This window comes from Streptopelia decaocto (genome assembly GCF_964273445.1).
Source record: "Streptopelia decaocto genome assembly, chromosome: 6".
Lineage (NCBI taxonomy): Eukaryota > Metazoa > Chordata > Aves > Columbiformes > Columbidae > Streptopelia > Streptopelia decaocto.
This window is the reverse complement of record NC_138660.1, coordinates 26,375,240-26,387,648: the sequence shown is the minus strand read 5'-3', so window position 1 is coordinate 26,387,648 and position 12,409 is coordinate 26,375,240. Positions and strand designations below refer to the sequence as shown.

The 12,409-nt window shown below is 42.5% G+C and overlaps 1 protein-coding gene across 4 annotated transcripts in view; it reads left to right on the top strand.

Moving 5' to 3' along the window:
- The window catches only part of PAK2 (p21 (RAC1) activated kinase 2), a 47,917-nt gene that overhangs the window by 3,160 nt on the left and 32,348 nt on the right, over nt 1-12,409 (top strand). For 2 of the 4 annotated variants that reach the window (XM_082056116.1, XM_082056117.1), the window contains exon 1: nt 11,714-11,903. The exons of the other annotated variants lie outside the window; for them this stretch is intronic. The gene's annotated coding sequence lies outside the window, so the exon portion shown is untranslated. Of the gene's footprint in view, nt 1-11,713; nt 11,904-12,409 lie in introns of those variants that run through there. 4 annotated transcript variants of the gene reach the window in all.

Sequence of the window (12,409 nt, the reverse complement as noted above, 5' to 3'; positions counted from 1 at the left end):
TGTCTCCTCTGGCAGGCAGGTAGAGGTGGAAATGTTAGGAACATGCCTTAAAATTCATAGTTTCTTTTTTGCTGTTTAGGTATATTTGTGGTGATTAGACACGCTGTCTGTGAATTGACAGGGGGAATTCCTTATGCTTTTGAAAGGCCAAGGTTACAGTGTATTGAAACACTTTAGAAATTGGGCAGGCTTCTTTTATTCTTCAGGCAAGACAAGTGGATTTTGAAATTCTCGAATCGATGTATCTAACTCCTTCAATTTCAAAATGCTTTTAAAAATCTTCGATTCTGCTGCTACCGATGTACAGGCGCATGGCATTGTTTTGATGGAAACGCTTTTCTAGGGAATCAGAGACTTGAAAAAGTCTCTTAGGGAATGTTGGGTGCTTTGTAAAATAGATAGGTCGTGCTTTCCCAAAAGATCTAAGCCCAGCCTAAAGCTCAATGCTTAAACAGCACCACTTTGTAACTGGAAGATGTTCTGGCATATGTGTAGTTGCCTGTTGCCAACAACTGTACGGTATTTGAATCTTTGGTCAGGCCTGTTCTCTCTGCCAATGAGCAGATATCGTTTCCTACCTTTAAAAGAGTTATTTTGATAAGATGGGTTTAATTCTTTCTAAATCTGTAGTTTCACTTCACAGAAAAGCAGCAGTAGGAAGGAACCAACATGTCAGGACTGGTTTAAAAGGGGTGTACCATGTAAAGAAAGGGATTTAACATAATTGGAATCGGAATGACGGCAGCTGGCAGGTGTATTAAGGAATGGAAATACACTAAAAATCTTTCCAATTCAACATATATATATATACACATATACGTATTTTTTTTTAAGGTTTCTGCTTCCTGTTTAGGTGCTGGATGTTTGGCTCAGTGGGTATCCACAGCATATATTGGCTTTCCCATAGCTCCATTAATGAGTCAACTCTTTAATGAGTTTTATTCAATAGTGTGGGGTTTCTTTTAGAAACAAATGTAATACTTTCTGCTCCAAGTTATATTTGTCCTTCATTTACCCGCAGTCTAGAACTCATTGAACTAACAGAGGTATCTCTTGTACAGGAGCGAAAAAGGGCTGTTTGTAGAAGATGCTTTTTAAAATTGCCTTTGAATCTTGAAGCCCGTTCCTCCTGAAAAGGTTTTCAATAAAGTGAGAACCTGGAGGAATGAATATTAAAATATCTTTCCCCTACGTTTGTCTCCTCTTTTAAAAGGGTCTTTTGGGGATTCGGGCAGGAGCTGGCTGGGCACTTCAGCTTGTGTAGCATCTGCTTTAGTATGTAAAAAAAATCCTGTTTAATAAGTTATGTTAATATTTTAAAGTGAGCAACTTTTAAAATTCAAAAAAATTACTAAAGGTAAAAGGAGAAGAAACATAACAGTCTTTCAACTTCTGTTTTAAACTGTTTGACCAATCAGGAGTTTATAAGGCAAGGCATTAAACATTTTTGACCTTTTTGCCACGATTCAGGATATCGGAATCCAAGAAGAACAATTTGTGGCCCAGTTCCAGGTGCTGCTGAAAGGGGCCCCTTTGAACTCCAGAGGTCACAGGAAGGATCTGGTCCCATCGGTCCTAAAACGCCAGCAGCAGCCGTTCCCTGAAGGTGCTGGAGGAGAACAGACCAAAAAATGAGAATACAGAGTCGCAGCTCTGCATCCATAAGCCCTTTTTTGGCTGATTTACACCAAAACATGGCTCTGAGGTAGTTTTTCCATTGCTGCGTTGGTGCTGGGAGACGCTTCCCAGTTCAGCAGCGGCTGCTGGATGGCGTAAAATAACGTGGTTTGAGTTTTGCAGCTTGTATAGCGTGGGAATAGAGAGTTTAGCAGTGGGGTTAGTGGGCAGCTTGGGCAGGTCCAGAATGTTTGGGTCTTAATTCAGTCTTCTTTTGAACCCGCATCATCTCGGATGGCTGTTACTGGCACTCCTTGCTTTGGGCGGATTGTATTTCATGAAATATTTTATGTTTTCTAATAACGTTCAATTACCTGAGTGCTTGACATTTTTACCAGGACATTAAATCCACCTGCTGCGAGCGTTTTAGACCAGAAATACGTGACTGTGTGATTTTACACCTGGGTAAATGTGAGAATCAGCCATTTAGTTGGAGGGGGAAAGGAGAGAGTCTTGCTCTCCCCTGCCCCAAAACCTTTCTTTCCACCCTCCCCGATGAGCTGTTGCATCCCCGGGTCTGCGTCAGGGCATTAAATTGACCAGGAAAGGAATCCCTGATGTTAAACTTGGTTTTGCTCCACGATGTGATGCTGCTGGGGGGTTTGCATCTGGTTTGCTGCTCCTTCTGCACGTGTGTTCCTGAGGTTTTGGGAACGTTACGCTGAGCTGATCTCAACCGAACAAATGGGTGTTTCTTTGTAGATCTTATGACCACATAGCAGCATCTTTTTTTTCTGTGGGCATAGAAAATATGTTTCTAATGTTGTTAAATGGTTTGATTTTTCAGTGTTGGGACGTTATCGCCACCAGTGTAGTTCAGGATTTTCAAAGATATTTGGCAACAAGAGCGGTTAATTTGAACCTGGTGCCAACATGCTAAAGCTCTTTGATAGTAAAGAGGCTCGTGACTGCCCAAGGCAGGAAACTCACGCAAATAACCTCCTGATTTTCGTTTCTGGCACTTTACAAAGTATATGGCAGAGCAGGATGGGGAGCGTTTTGCAGTAACTGAACTATTATATGTGTTGGCAGTGCTGGCAACTCTTGTGAATGCTGTTTTTCCAGCTCTTTTGGGCTTATTTGCATGGAATTTTATTTATTTGTTTTAAATAGATGGGATCAGTGTTGAGATTTTTAGATGTAGATTATTCTTCCAGGAAACTAAAAATTCCAAATAATTCAATACACCTGTTCTGGGGGTTTTCTTCACAAGCAGGGCTGTGTAGTTTTGATGTCTTTTATTTTCTTATTAATAATTATTCCATTGTAAAATATTTTACTTCTGAGAGGCATAATTCTCATTCTCCTTGCCCTATTCTGCTTATGCTGGAGAGTTTTATAGTCTTTTTGCAGCACAAGAACATGCTTGGTAAAACTGGATTGAGTATTACTTGTGGAAGAAGACACCTGGTAAACCTATACGATAACACAGCAATGTTATTAATACTAGAGCTTGGAGCATCTAACGTAATAAAGTTCTAGTGTCTTCAAAAAAGGTTGGGGAGTGAACGAAAAGAATGAAGGATAAGTGAAAATACCAAGATGAAATGATTTTTAATTTGGTTGAATTCATGGTAGTGATGATTTTATTACTGCAGCAAAACAATATTTGGATTACCAGGATTTAAATCATTTATTTTTTCTCGTTCTGGCATTGCTGCTAAGAGGTGCTTGTCAGACACATTGTTGGCACGGACTTATATCTTGTAACACTTTCAGCATGACTCAGGGATCCTCCTTGCCCAGATATTGAACGTTTTTGGACATAAATCTTTGGCATTTCTTTTCTACCAGGTCTTATTTGGGTAAGCAGTGGGTGATGGTTGGTCTTGACTTCATTAGCCCTTCCAAGGGCCAAGCTTTCTAAGTTTAAACCTGCATCTTGACTGGAAAACTCTCTTTCAAGGATCTTGCTCACGATTGAAAATCGACGTAACTCTTGTGTCATGTCACTCTGATTAACCAGAGTGTGACTCCTACGCTGCTGAAACCGCGTTTTCTCCTTAACAGTTTTATCATTTCATCAAATAACTTGTCAGCAATCCTCAACATTTGGGGTCTTAATTGTCCTTTTATTTTGTTGGTGTTTTTAATCTCCTAAATGAATTATGAATATCATCAGTTCTTGCTTTTTGTGCCCATACACACCTGGTCGATGGTGGATTTGGGGCCGTTTCCCAGTGAGCACTGTGGTGACAGACTGGTGGCAAGTCACTGCTCCAAGTGACATTTAGTGGGCTCTCTCTTTGTTGCCGAGTTTCGTAGAGCTCTGTATTTTACCCCTTGCTGAAATTTGCTTCCTGTTTCCTGAACAGAATTGAAAGGACCTGAGAACGTTTCCCCTTAGATGACAAGCTTGCCCAGTTTTAAAGGTATTATATTAGGGTTAACTTTTTCCATAGTTACAATGAATTTCATGAAAAGAGATTTGGGTTTTTTTGTATTAAAAAAAAAAGGTATGTTTGAATTTTCATCATCACAGTAAGTCTTCCATGCAACAAAAAAGTTGTATGCCCTCTTTTGTATGTTCAGACTCACTGGTAGCACCTAATAGTATTGTAAATTAAAAATACAAAGACTTGGCATAATTTTCATTGGAGTGGTATGCATGGATGCAATGACCTCGTGGATGGAAACCTGCATTTCATGGGTGAGTTTTAGTCTTGGAGGCCTGTTTTCTGTTCAGTCTCATCCTCATAGCCATCTTCAACTTCTTCATTGCACAAAACTCTTATTGAAGGCAAGAGAATAAGGTAGAACTAGGTTGGTAAATGCCTGAACCTCCCAAAAGTGCATTTTTTTTGAGGCTTCATTCTTGCTCAGTAATATTTCACTGAAATATTACCATTCTACCCATAAGAATTTCACTCATTCTTTATTGAACAGGCACATAGTTCTACTATGTGGAGCTGGAAGGGCTACTTAATCTTAAACTTCTCCAAGTGCTGCAGCATCCTGGCCTGGCCAGCCCAGGCCTCACAGCTGAAATGCCCAGGGTATAAACCACCCCAAGGAAATGCTTGGAATAATAAGTTTAGCAGGACCACGTTTCCAGTTGCTGAACATCCTTTATAAACCGTTAAGCAACCTGATAGATGCTGCAAGGCAAAACCAGTGGCAGGGCCCTTTCAAATGATGTTTGCGCTCCTATGTGCCTCTGTGCCATAATTTATACAAGGATACAAGCAGGTTTTTAAAGTCTTTTGCAGCTTTCCAAGTTCAATATTATGTTTTGTCAACTGTTTAAATATTATTTTAACTCGACAGCTTCTTTTGGAAGCTCTTCTGCTTCGCGGAGCGCTGGTTATCCTGTGTGGTTGTAATTTTCACAGTCCTTTTGTCTGTTCAGTCGGTAACTCTGTTCTTCATTTTGTATTTTTATGTGTTAAAAAGTATTTTGTTCTCGAGCTGTAGAATCTATTTTTGTGATGCTGGTGCTGCAGCATCCTCTATAAACAGCTGTAGATGTCTGGAGAGAATTGGTGTCTAGTTCTTCATCAGTAAATCAGGGATAAAATAATAACATAAAACAGTAGGATGCGTTACATCACTCTGAAAATTTGATTAATTTCCCCATGCACAATTGGTGTTTAAACCATTGTGCATCTATTTCCATACATACACAGTGATGAGATTTTTATCATGCACTTGATTTGCCTCTTCTGGAGTTTGTAATATTTTCTGCTTATTGGCTCCTATACTTGTCTTGTAGGCTTGGCAAAAAATAGTTTCCACATCAGCATATGAGAATGAAGACACCCAATTCTAGTTGTTTTGGATTAATTTCTTAAGCATTTTAGGTAAAAACCTGTTTGTAAGAAGAGTGAGAGAAGCAGTTTTACTAGGAACGACTGAAAAAAAAAAGAAACAAATTAGAAAATTAGTTCAAAACCTCATTCTTGCGTCCAGTTTTTTGAAGGCAAATTGCTCTTCCCAGCTTCCAAGTGAGCACTTTGGCTCCGTGAAAGATGTTGAATAATGTTTGCCCAAATTTCAGGGGTTCGCAGCATTAAACTATACATTAGTATGTTGGTTGTATGTGTGCGGGTAATTTTTAAGTGGGAAACGTGGAAAAGCATGGAAGGCAAAGCAGGACGGTGTCACAAAAAGGTGATTATGAAGGTGTGAATATGGGGGGTGAAATAACTTACGCTTTTTCTATGGATAAACATGGTTTATCCATGGTTTCTATGGTTTAATCCAATTCCTTAATTGTATTCCTTAAACACGTGTTCATTAGAGCATAAGCAAAACAGCGCTGGGTGTGCAGGGGATTCGCTCCGCCCAACACGCACACCTTCTAACAATAAGAAGTGTGCTTAAATACAGTAAGGTGTTACATATTCATAATAACCCCAGGAGCGCCTGTACATATTCATAACCTTTCCCCGCTTCTTATTAAAATGAGTCTCAGAGAACCATTTCCATAGTCTCCTCCTTGACCCTCCCTGTTATGCCTGCGCAGTATCACTTGGTGGTTTTGAGGAGGGGTCTTTGGATGAAGGCTCCTTCAGCTTCATCCCAGGGAACTTTTTACCTGTGGCTCATTATGATGAACTGGCTGGAACCCAAGCTGCCAAGTCGACCGAAATCAGACTGGCGCCCCCTTTTTGCTGTAAATCTTGGCTATCTTGTCTCCTCAAGGTTACAGCCGGTGCTGTAAAACTTCTTATCTCAGCATTCAATGAGGTTCTGTTTTTTTCTTAACACAATTGGTTACATACAGCTCTAAACTAGATATTCATTATGTGGCTTGAAGTGTTAGTTCATTAGTAGACCCTCATTATGTGGTTGGTTAACCCTTAAAATGTTAGTTCCCTCTATCAATATAACTTCATAACCAAGTTTCATGACTTTTTACATAGAACTTAACCACCTTTTCCTTTTTCCAGGTTCAGAGCCCGTGCCTCATTTGCTTATATCTGTAAACATTAAACATCTTAGCACGAATCACAACTGCATTTCTCACAGGGGTGATGGACAGAGCCCATTTCCCTTGCTCGGGCTGCTCTAGGTATTAATTTGCTCTTTTTCTGTTGATGGGCACACGTCTTCATGTCTAAATTCTTTTTTTTTATGTTGATTTGAGTTGTGGCATCTGCAGTTTGTCCTTTTCATACTATTTTTTTGCCGTTTGAAATAACGGGGAAGGGATCGCCTGCGATGTTGCGCAACGACCGCAGGATTTGGTTGTGTGCGCCCCATCTAGATGTCTTTACCTCTCCTAAAAGGGTTAAATACACCAGGAAAAAAATAGGCTCATGACTTTTTTTGTATAAAAGCTGTAAAACTTTAACGTTCCGCAGCGTATGGAGTTGTCTCAGAATGTGACAACTTTGAAGCACTTGTGCTGTGTGAGGTTTCATAGCGTATTTGAAAAAGAACTGATGCCGTCCTACAGTTCTGCTAGAGAAATATTGCTATCTCCCTCTCTGACTGTGTTGCTTTCTCATTGATAGTTTTTTTTTAATTTTTTGGGTTTTTAATAAATTGGCAACTGCATTTCCCCGTTGAGAATAGGTGCGTATTCACAGATCACAGAATTTAAGCAGGAATAGCTTTCCCAGCTCATGGTAAGTGAATTTTCCTGGTGCAGGAGCGGGATGCTGCAGGGAACTCCGCTCGTGTAGGAACTGGAGCGTTTGAAGAAGTCATTGCACTTATCTGCCCTGGCACAAATGGAATAGGACTCTCCTGCTAGTTTTCTGTATGGTGCTGCTAGAAGATGTGTAGAAAATGAGTGATTTATGTTCAGTGTGGGTATGAAGTGTGAGGCCTTCTCCAGCCACCAGAATCAAAGAATGTATGTGAAAAATGTAGCTTTTCCAGACTGAGCTATTTCTCTCTTTCCCCCTGTCTTTTCCCTTATTATTCCCTTTTTCCACAGCTGACATTTGACAGCAATACCGGTGTGACGAGGGACTGACAGATCCCTTCACCTTGGATTCTTTCTCTTCTTTGCCGTCCCGGTGCACACCGCGTGTTCCCTCCTCTTCCCAGCCAGCCCTGGAACTCTAACTGGGATGGATAACCTTGTCTTACCCAATATTTCCAGTAGTTTAAAAACCTTTTGTTTCTCTTTTCTATCAGTTACTGGTGATCCCTCTGCGTGACACCAGCAGCCTGACATTTTTCAAGCGATCTCATCGCTCCGTTGAGTGGCGATTGGGTTAAACAGCTGGGAATGCCATTAGAAATACAAAAATACACCGAGCTCTATAGGTGGGTTGCGCAGCCTTTATTCAAATAACTTTTGCTCTGGAATGTGTGATCCCTCCCTGCCTGTAAACGCCAAGGTTAACGAAGAATCTCAACCACCAGATGCAGGCTTCATTTCTCTTTTCCCTTGTAAACTTACCCACCTCGCCCTTTTCCCCATTCTCCTTTGATCTTTTAGAAAACCTCAGCTCATGGAAATTAAGCCTGGAAAGTGTCTCCTGGTTAGTGAATTATGAGTAAGCGCAAACACCTTGAATCATGGATTTGCATGGGCCGTATACGCTGTAGGGCGACTTGTCTGTCTTTAGTTGACTCAGGTTTTTAAGTAGGTAGAACAGGGGCAAATAATTTCCATGCTGAGGGTTGAATAGATTTTCAAACACCTTTGAGGACACTGTGAGTTGCACAATGGTTCCTTGAAGGAAAACTGTGGCTGTGGGCTGTGTAAAATAAAGCGTGGCCTGAATTCAGCTGGTAGGTGGTAACTACCCAGCCCTGGGGCAGAGGGTGGAAATCAGTCCCTCGGGATTTAATTCCCTGCGCGTCACGGCCTCGCCGAGTGAGTTTTCCTGCCAAACGCGGGGGAAATGGGAAATAAAAGCAGCTGGGAAGTCGCTTCTGAGGCCCGTCTGGTACTGTCGCCTGCAGCTTTTGAGCTGCTTCAGAGTTAATGAAGCAGAGAAGAGGTTTCTAGTTCGCTGGTGGTAAAATATACAACTCGATAGTGCCGGTTTTATTTTATGAAGCAGAAATGGTGAATCAAGCGAGTCTCGATTGCTACGCGTGGGTTAAAGGGAGAAAGCGGAGATGTATCCCGAGACTCGTATCGTTAATTTGCTTAAATTTTCTGTGTGCTAATGGGCTTTTCCCAGGACTCTTGCAAAGGCTGGAGCAGAGGGTCCCTGAGGGCTCTTCCTTCTATGATCTTGTCTCTTTGCAGTTTTCCCTGTTGACATCTTTTTCAATCACAAAACATAGCTGATAATTAGGACGTTATCACCCCCACATCCAAACTCAGAGTAAAAATTATTTGGAAGAAAAATTTGTCTTTTCTGCTATAGTGTCATTATATTTTTTGGCTATATATATATATAGATTTTGTGAACCTGATCTACCCATTTGGAAGGCTGCTGGAATCCTAGAAGCGCGAGCTGCTTCGCTCATCTTTATCAATGATTGCATGAAAGTTGCACTTTATTATCCCCATACTCAGGTGAGGACGACTGAGTTGTAAGCACAACACGACGGGGCTGAAATACATTGATTTTGTGTCGGCTGTCGGGGATGAGAAGGCGACGGCTACCAAAAAAACCTGGGATCTGGTTTTATTCTGAAAATGACATTTTTGCAGACCAGTTGCTCGTTTTTAGTGCAAGACTTTGCACATCTGCTAAGTGCCTTAAGGAGTAAATAGTTGAATTGCTTTAGGTTGTAATGCACTTTGGCAGTGGGTTTGAGGAATATTTTTCTTTAGGAAGGCTTAGTAACCCTTTCGGATACCCCATGAGTAGGATATTTGTCTTCTGTAACATGGTAAGCACATCTCATTACAGTTTTGGAGAGACTATTCCTTCTTCTGAACAAAAGATCATTTCCTTTCTGCCTTTTTAAAGATTTCTTCTGTTCGACCACGTTTTTATTCCTTTATTCTTTCCCCAACTCTCTTTCTCACTTGGCAATTAAACAGCAGTTAGTTTTCTCTGTGCTGTGTTTTCCCCTTTCTGTTTGTGTGACTCGGCAAAAATAATAAGGAAATTGAGGGGTCGGAAAAAGACAAGATGGAAAGAATTTAACTGGGTATATGTGTCATTCAGGCTGGGGTTCTTCTATAATATAGTTAGAGTGAGAGGATTATGTGTTGCCTCTGGGACACGTAGCAGTAAAGAGAAGACGGCAAGAAAGGACCTGTTATAAGCTTTTATAAAACCTTTATAAAAGGTTGTAGGTTTATAAAAGGTTGAAGGAGGCGAATTGGTGCTTGCAGCTGTTAGTTTGGAAAAAAAGACACTGGCAATTTATTGTTGGCCTTGCTGAGCACTCAGTTTGCTGATGTCAGTCTTAAAAATTATGTTTGATGGGCTCAGATATTTTTTTATTTCTCTTTTTTTTTAACCTGTTTTCTCAACTGCATCATGTGAAAGGGTTATCCTGCTGCTTTGTGCTTGTAAATTAGGGAGATCTCTGCTTGTTGGGGGTATCTTAGATTAGTCTGCTTTCCCCTCCCCATAAATGAAAGTTAAATAAAAATAACTTCATTTTCTCAGGTAGATTGTTTGGCATTGACCGACCACCTCAATCCCAGAGCCCCTAGAGCTGGAAGATGTTCCAGCAATTCCTGTGGAGATTGTTTTTTGTTTTTTGAGAGGCTTCGAGAGCTGCGTGTTGAATCGGAGCATCCGCACGTGTTTTTAATAACCCTCGGTGGAACAGATTATCCTCCTGACTCCCACTGCCTGTTATCAAGGTTGCTCTTGCTTTTGCACAAGTTCACTTTTGGCAGGCAGAACATCAGTGGCTGCATTTGCCAAGGCTGCGAGAAAGTAATTCTTTGTATGCTACCGCTGTTTTTTTTGCACAATGTTTCTGAGTCGCAGAGATAAGTATTTTCAGCCTCGGAAGGTATCACAGAATCCCAGAATGTCAGGGGTTGGAAGGGCCCTGGAAAGCTCATCCAGTGCAATCCCCCCATGGAGCAGGAACACCCAGATGAGGTTACACAGGAAGGTGTCCAGGCGGGTTGGAATGTCTGCAGAGAAGGAGACTCCACAACCTCCCTGGGCAGCCTGGGCCAGGCTCTGCCACCCTCACCCCCAACAAGTTTCTTCTCAAATTTAAGTGGAACCTCCTGTGTTCCAGTTTGCACCCATTGCCCCTTGTCCTGTCACTGGTTGTCACCCAGAAGAGCCTGGCTCCATCCTCCTGACACTCCCCCTTTCCATATTGATCCCCAGGAATGAGTCCCCCCTCAGTCTCCTCTTGTCCAGCTCCAGAGCCCCAGCTCCCTCAGCCTTTCCTTACACGGGAGATGCTCCACTCCCTCCAGCATCTTGGTGGCTGCGCTGGACTCTCTCCAGCAGTTCCCTGTCCTGCTGGAACTGAGGGGCCACAACTGGACACAAGATTCCAGGTGTGGTCTCCCCAGGGCAGAGCAGAGGGGCAGGAGAACCTCTCTGACCTACTGACCACCCCCTTCTAACCCACCCCAGGTACCATTGGCCTTCCTGGCCACAAGGGCCCAGTGCTGGCTCATGGTCACCCTGCTGCCCCCAGCACCCCCAGGTCCCTTTCCCCTGCACTGCTCTCCAACAGGTCATTCCCCAACTTACACTGGAACCTGGGGTTGTTCCTGCCCAGATTCAAGACTCTACACTTGCCCTTGTTCTATTTCATTAAATTTCTCCCCGCCCGGCTCTCCAGCCTGTCCAGGTCTCTGGATGGCAGCACAGCTTCCAGTGTGCTCCTCCCAGTAGTCTCATACTATCCCAGAAATCTCTTTTTAAGATCTGATTCAATAAATCTCATGGATCCAAATGCTTTCAGTTGGAAGGCAAAATACCCAAAGCAAGTTGTTTGACTCGATTTGCTGGTTCTGCGAATTTTTCCGATAATTTCAGGTGGATGAGCTGCTGAACTGTGTTGCTGTTAGAGACGGGCAGGAAGCGAGCTGTGGTGAGGTAGCACCGGCTCAATAAAAACTTGTCAGAAAGCTGCTTTCAGCTAATCCCTGGGAGGAAGTGAACTATAATCAGTACTGAGTGAGCTAATCACAGGAAATCTATTGCTCAACAGGAGCCTTTAAAAAAAAAAAGGGCGGGGAGAAAGGGAGAAAGAAAAATACCCGTGCAGACATTTCATTCTGCTTTTGGATTCCAAAATCCATTTGGTACAAGAAAATGGACTAGCTGATGCAATGACAGCCCGCTCACCTCCACATAAAAATTGCGCAGTGTGAATATCTGTTTGCCTTCTTCTCCGGAATGATGAAGCATCAAGTCTCATCTCCTCCAGTAAGGTGTTTTTTTCGGGGATTAAAAGGTGGTGGTGTGGGGAGGCTGAGGGCAAGCTAAGCCTTGGGGTCAGTGGAGTGGGAATGAGTCTCCAGACATTTTCGTTTTTTATATTTATAATATAAACCAGGAGTGGGACACGACTGTCTTCAATCCGTCTCATTACACCGGTCTTTTGGAGCATTTCACACTAGCTCTTTTACTGATTGCTTCTAATTTCTCTGCGCTTTATTTTTTTCCTTCGCTTGACATCTGCCTTGGAGGTTTGTTTGCGAGAGACATTGATTTTTGCCGTTTTCCTCTGCTCTGGCTGTCCCGGATGCTGCTCTGTGCGTGACAAGCGCTGCCAGCAGCGCCCTATAAGGCTCTACAGGAAGACACTGACTGACAGCTGGCTGTGCAGATCCGCTGTAAGGACGGGGAAGTGTGCTTACCGGCAGGGCTTGTGTCACTTTTGAGCCCTCCTCCTCCTCCTCTTCTTCTTCTCCTCCTCCTCCTCCTCCTCC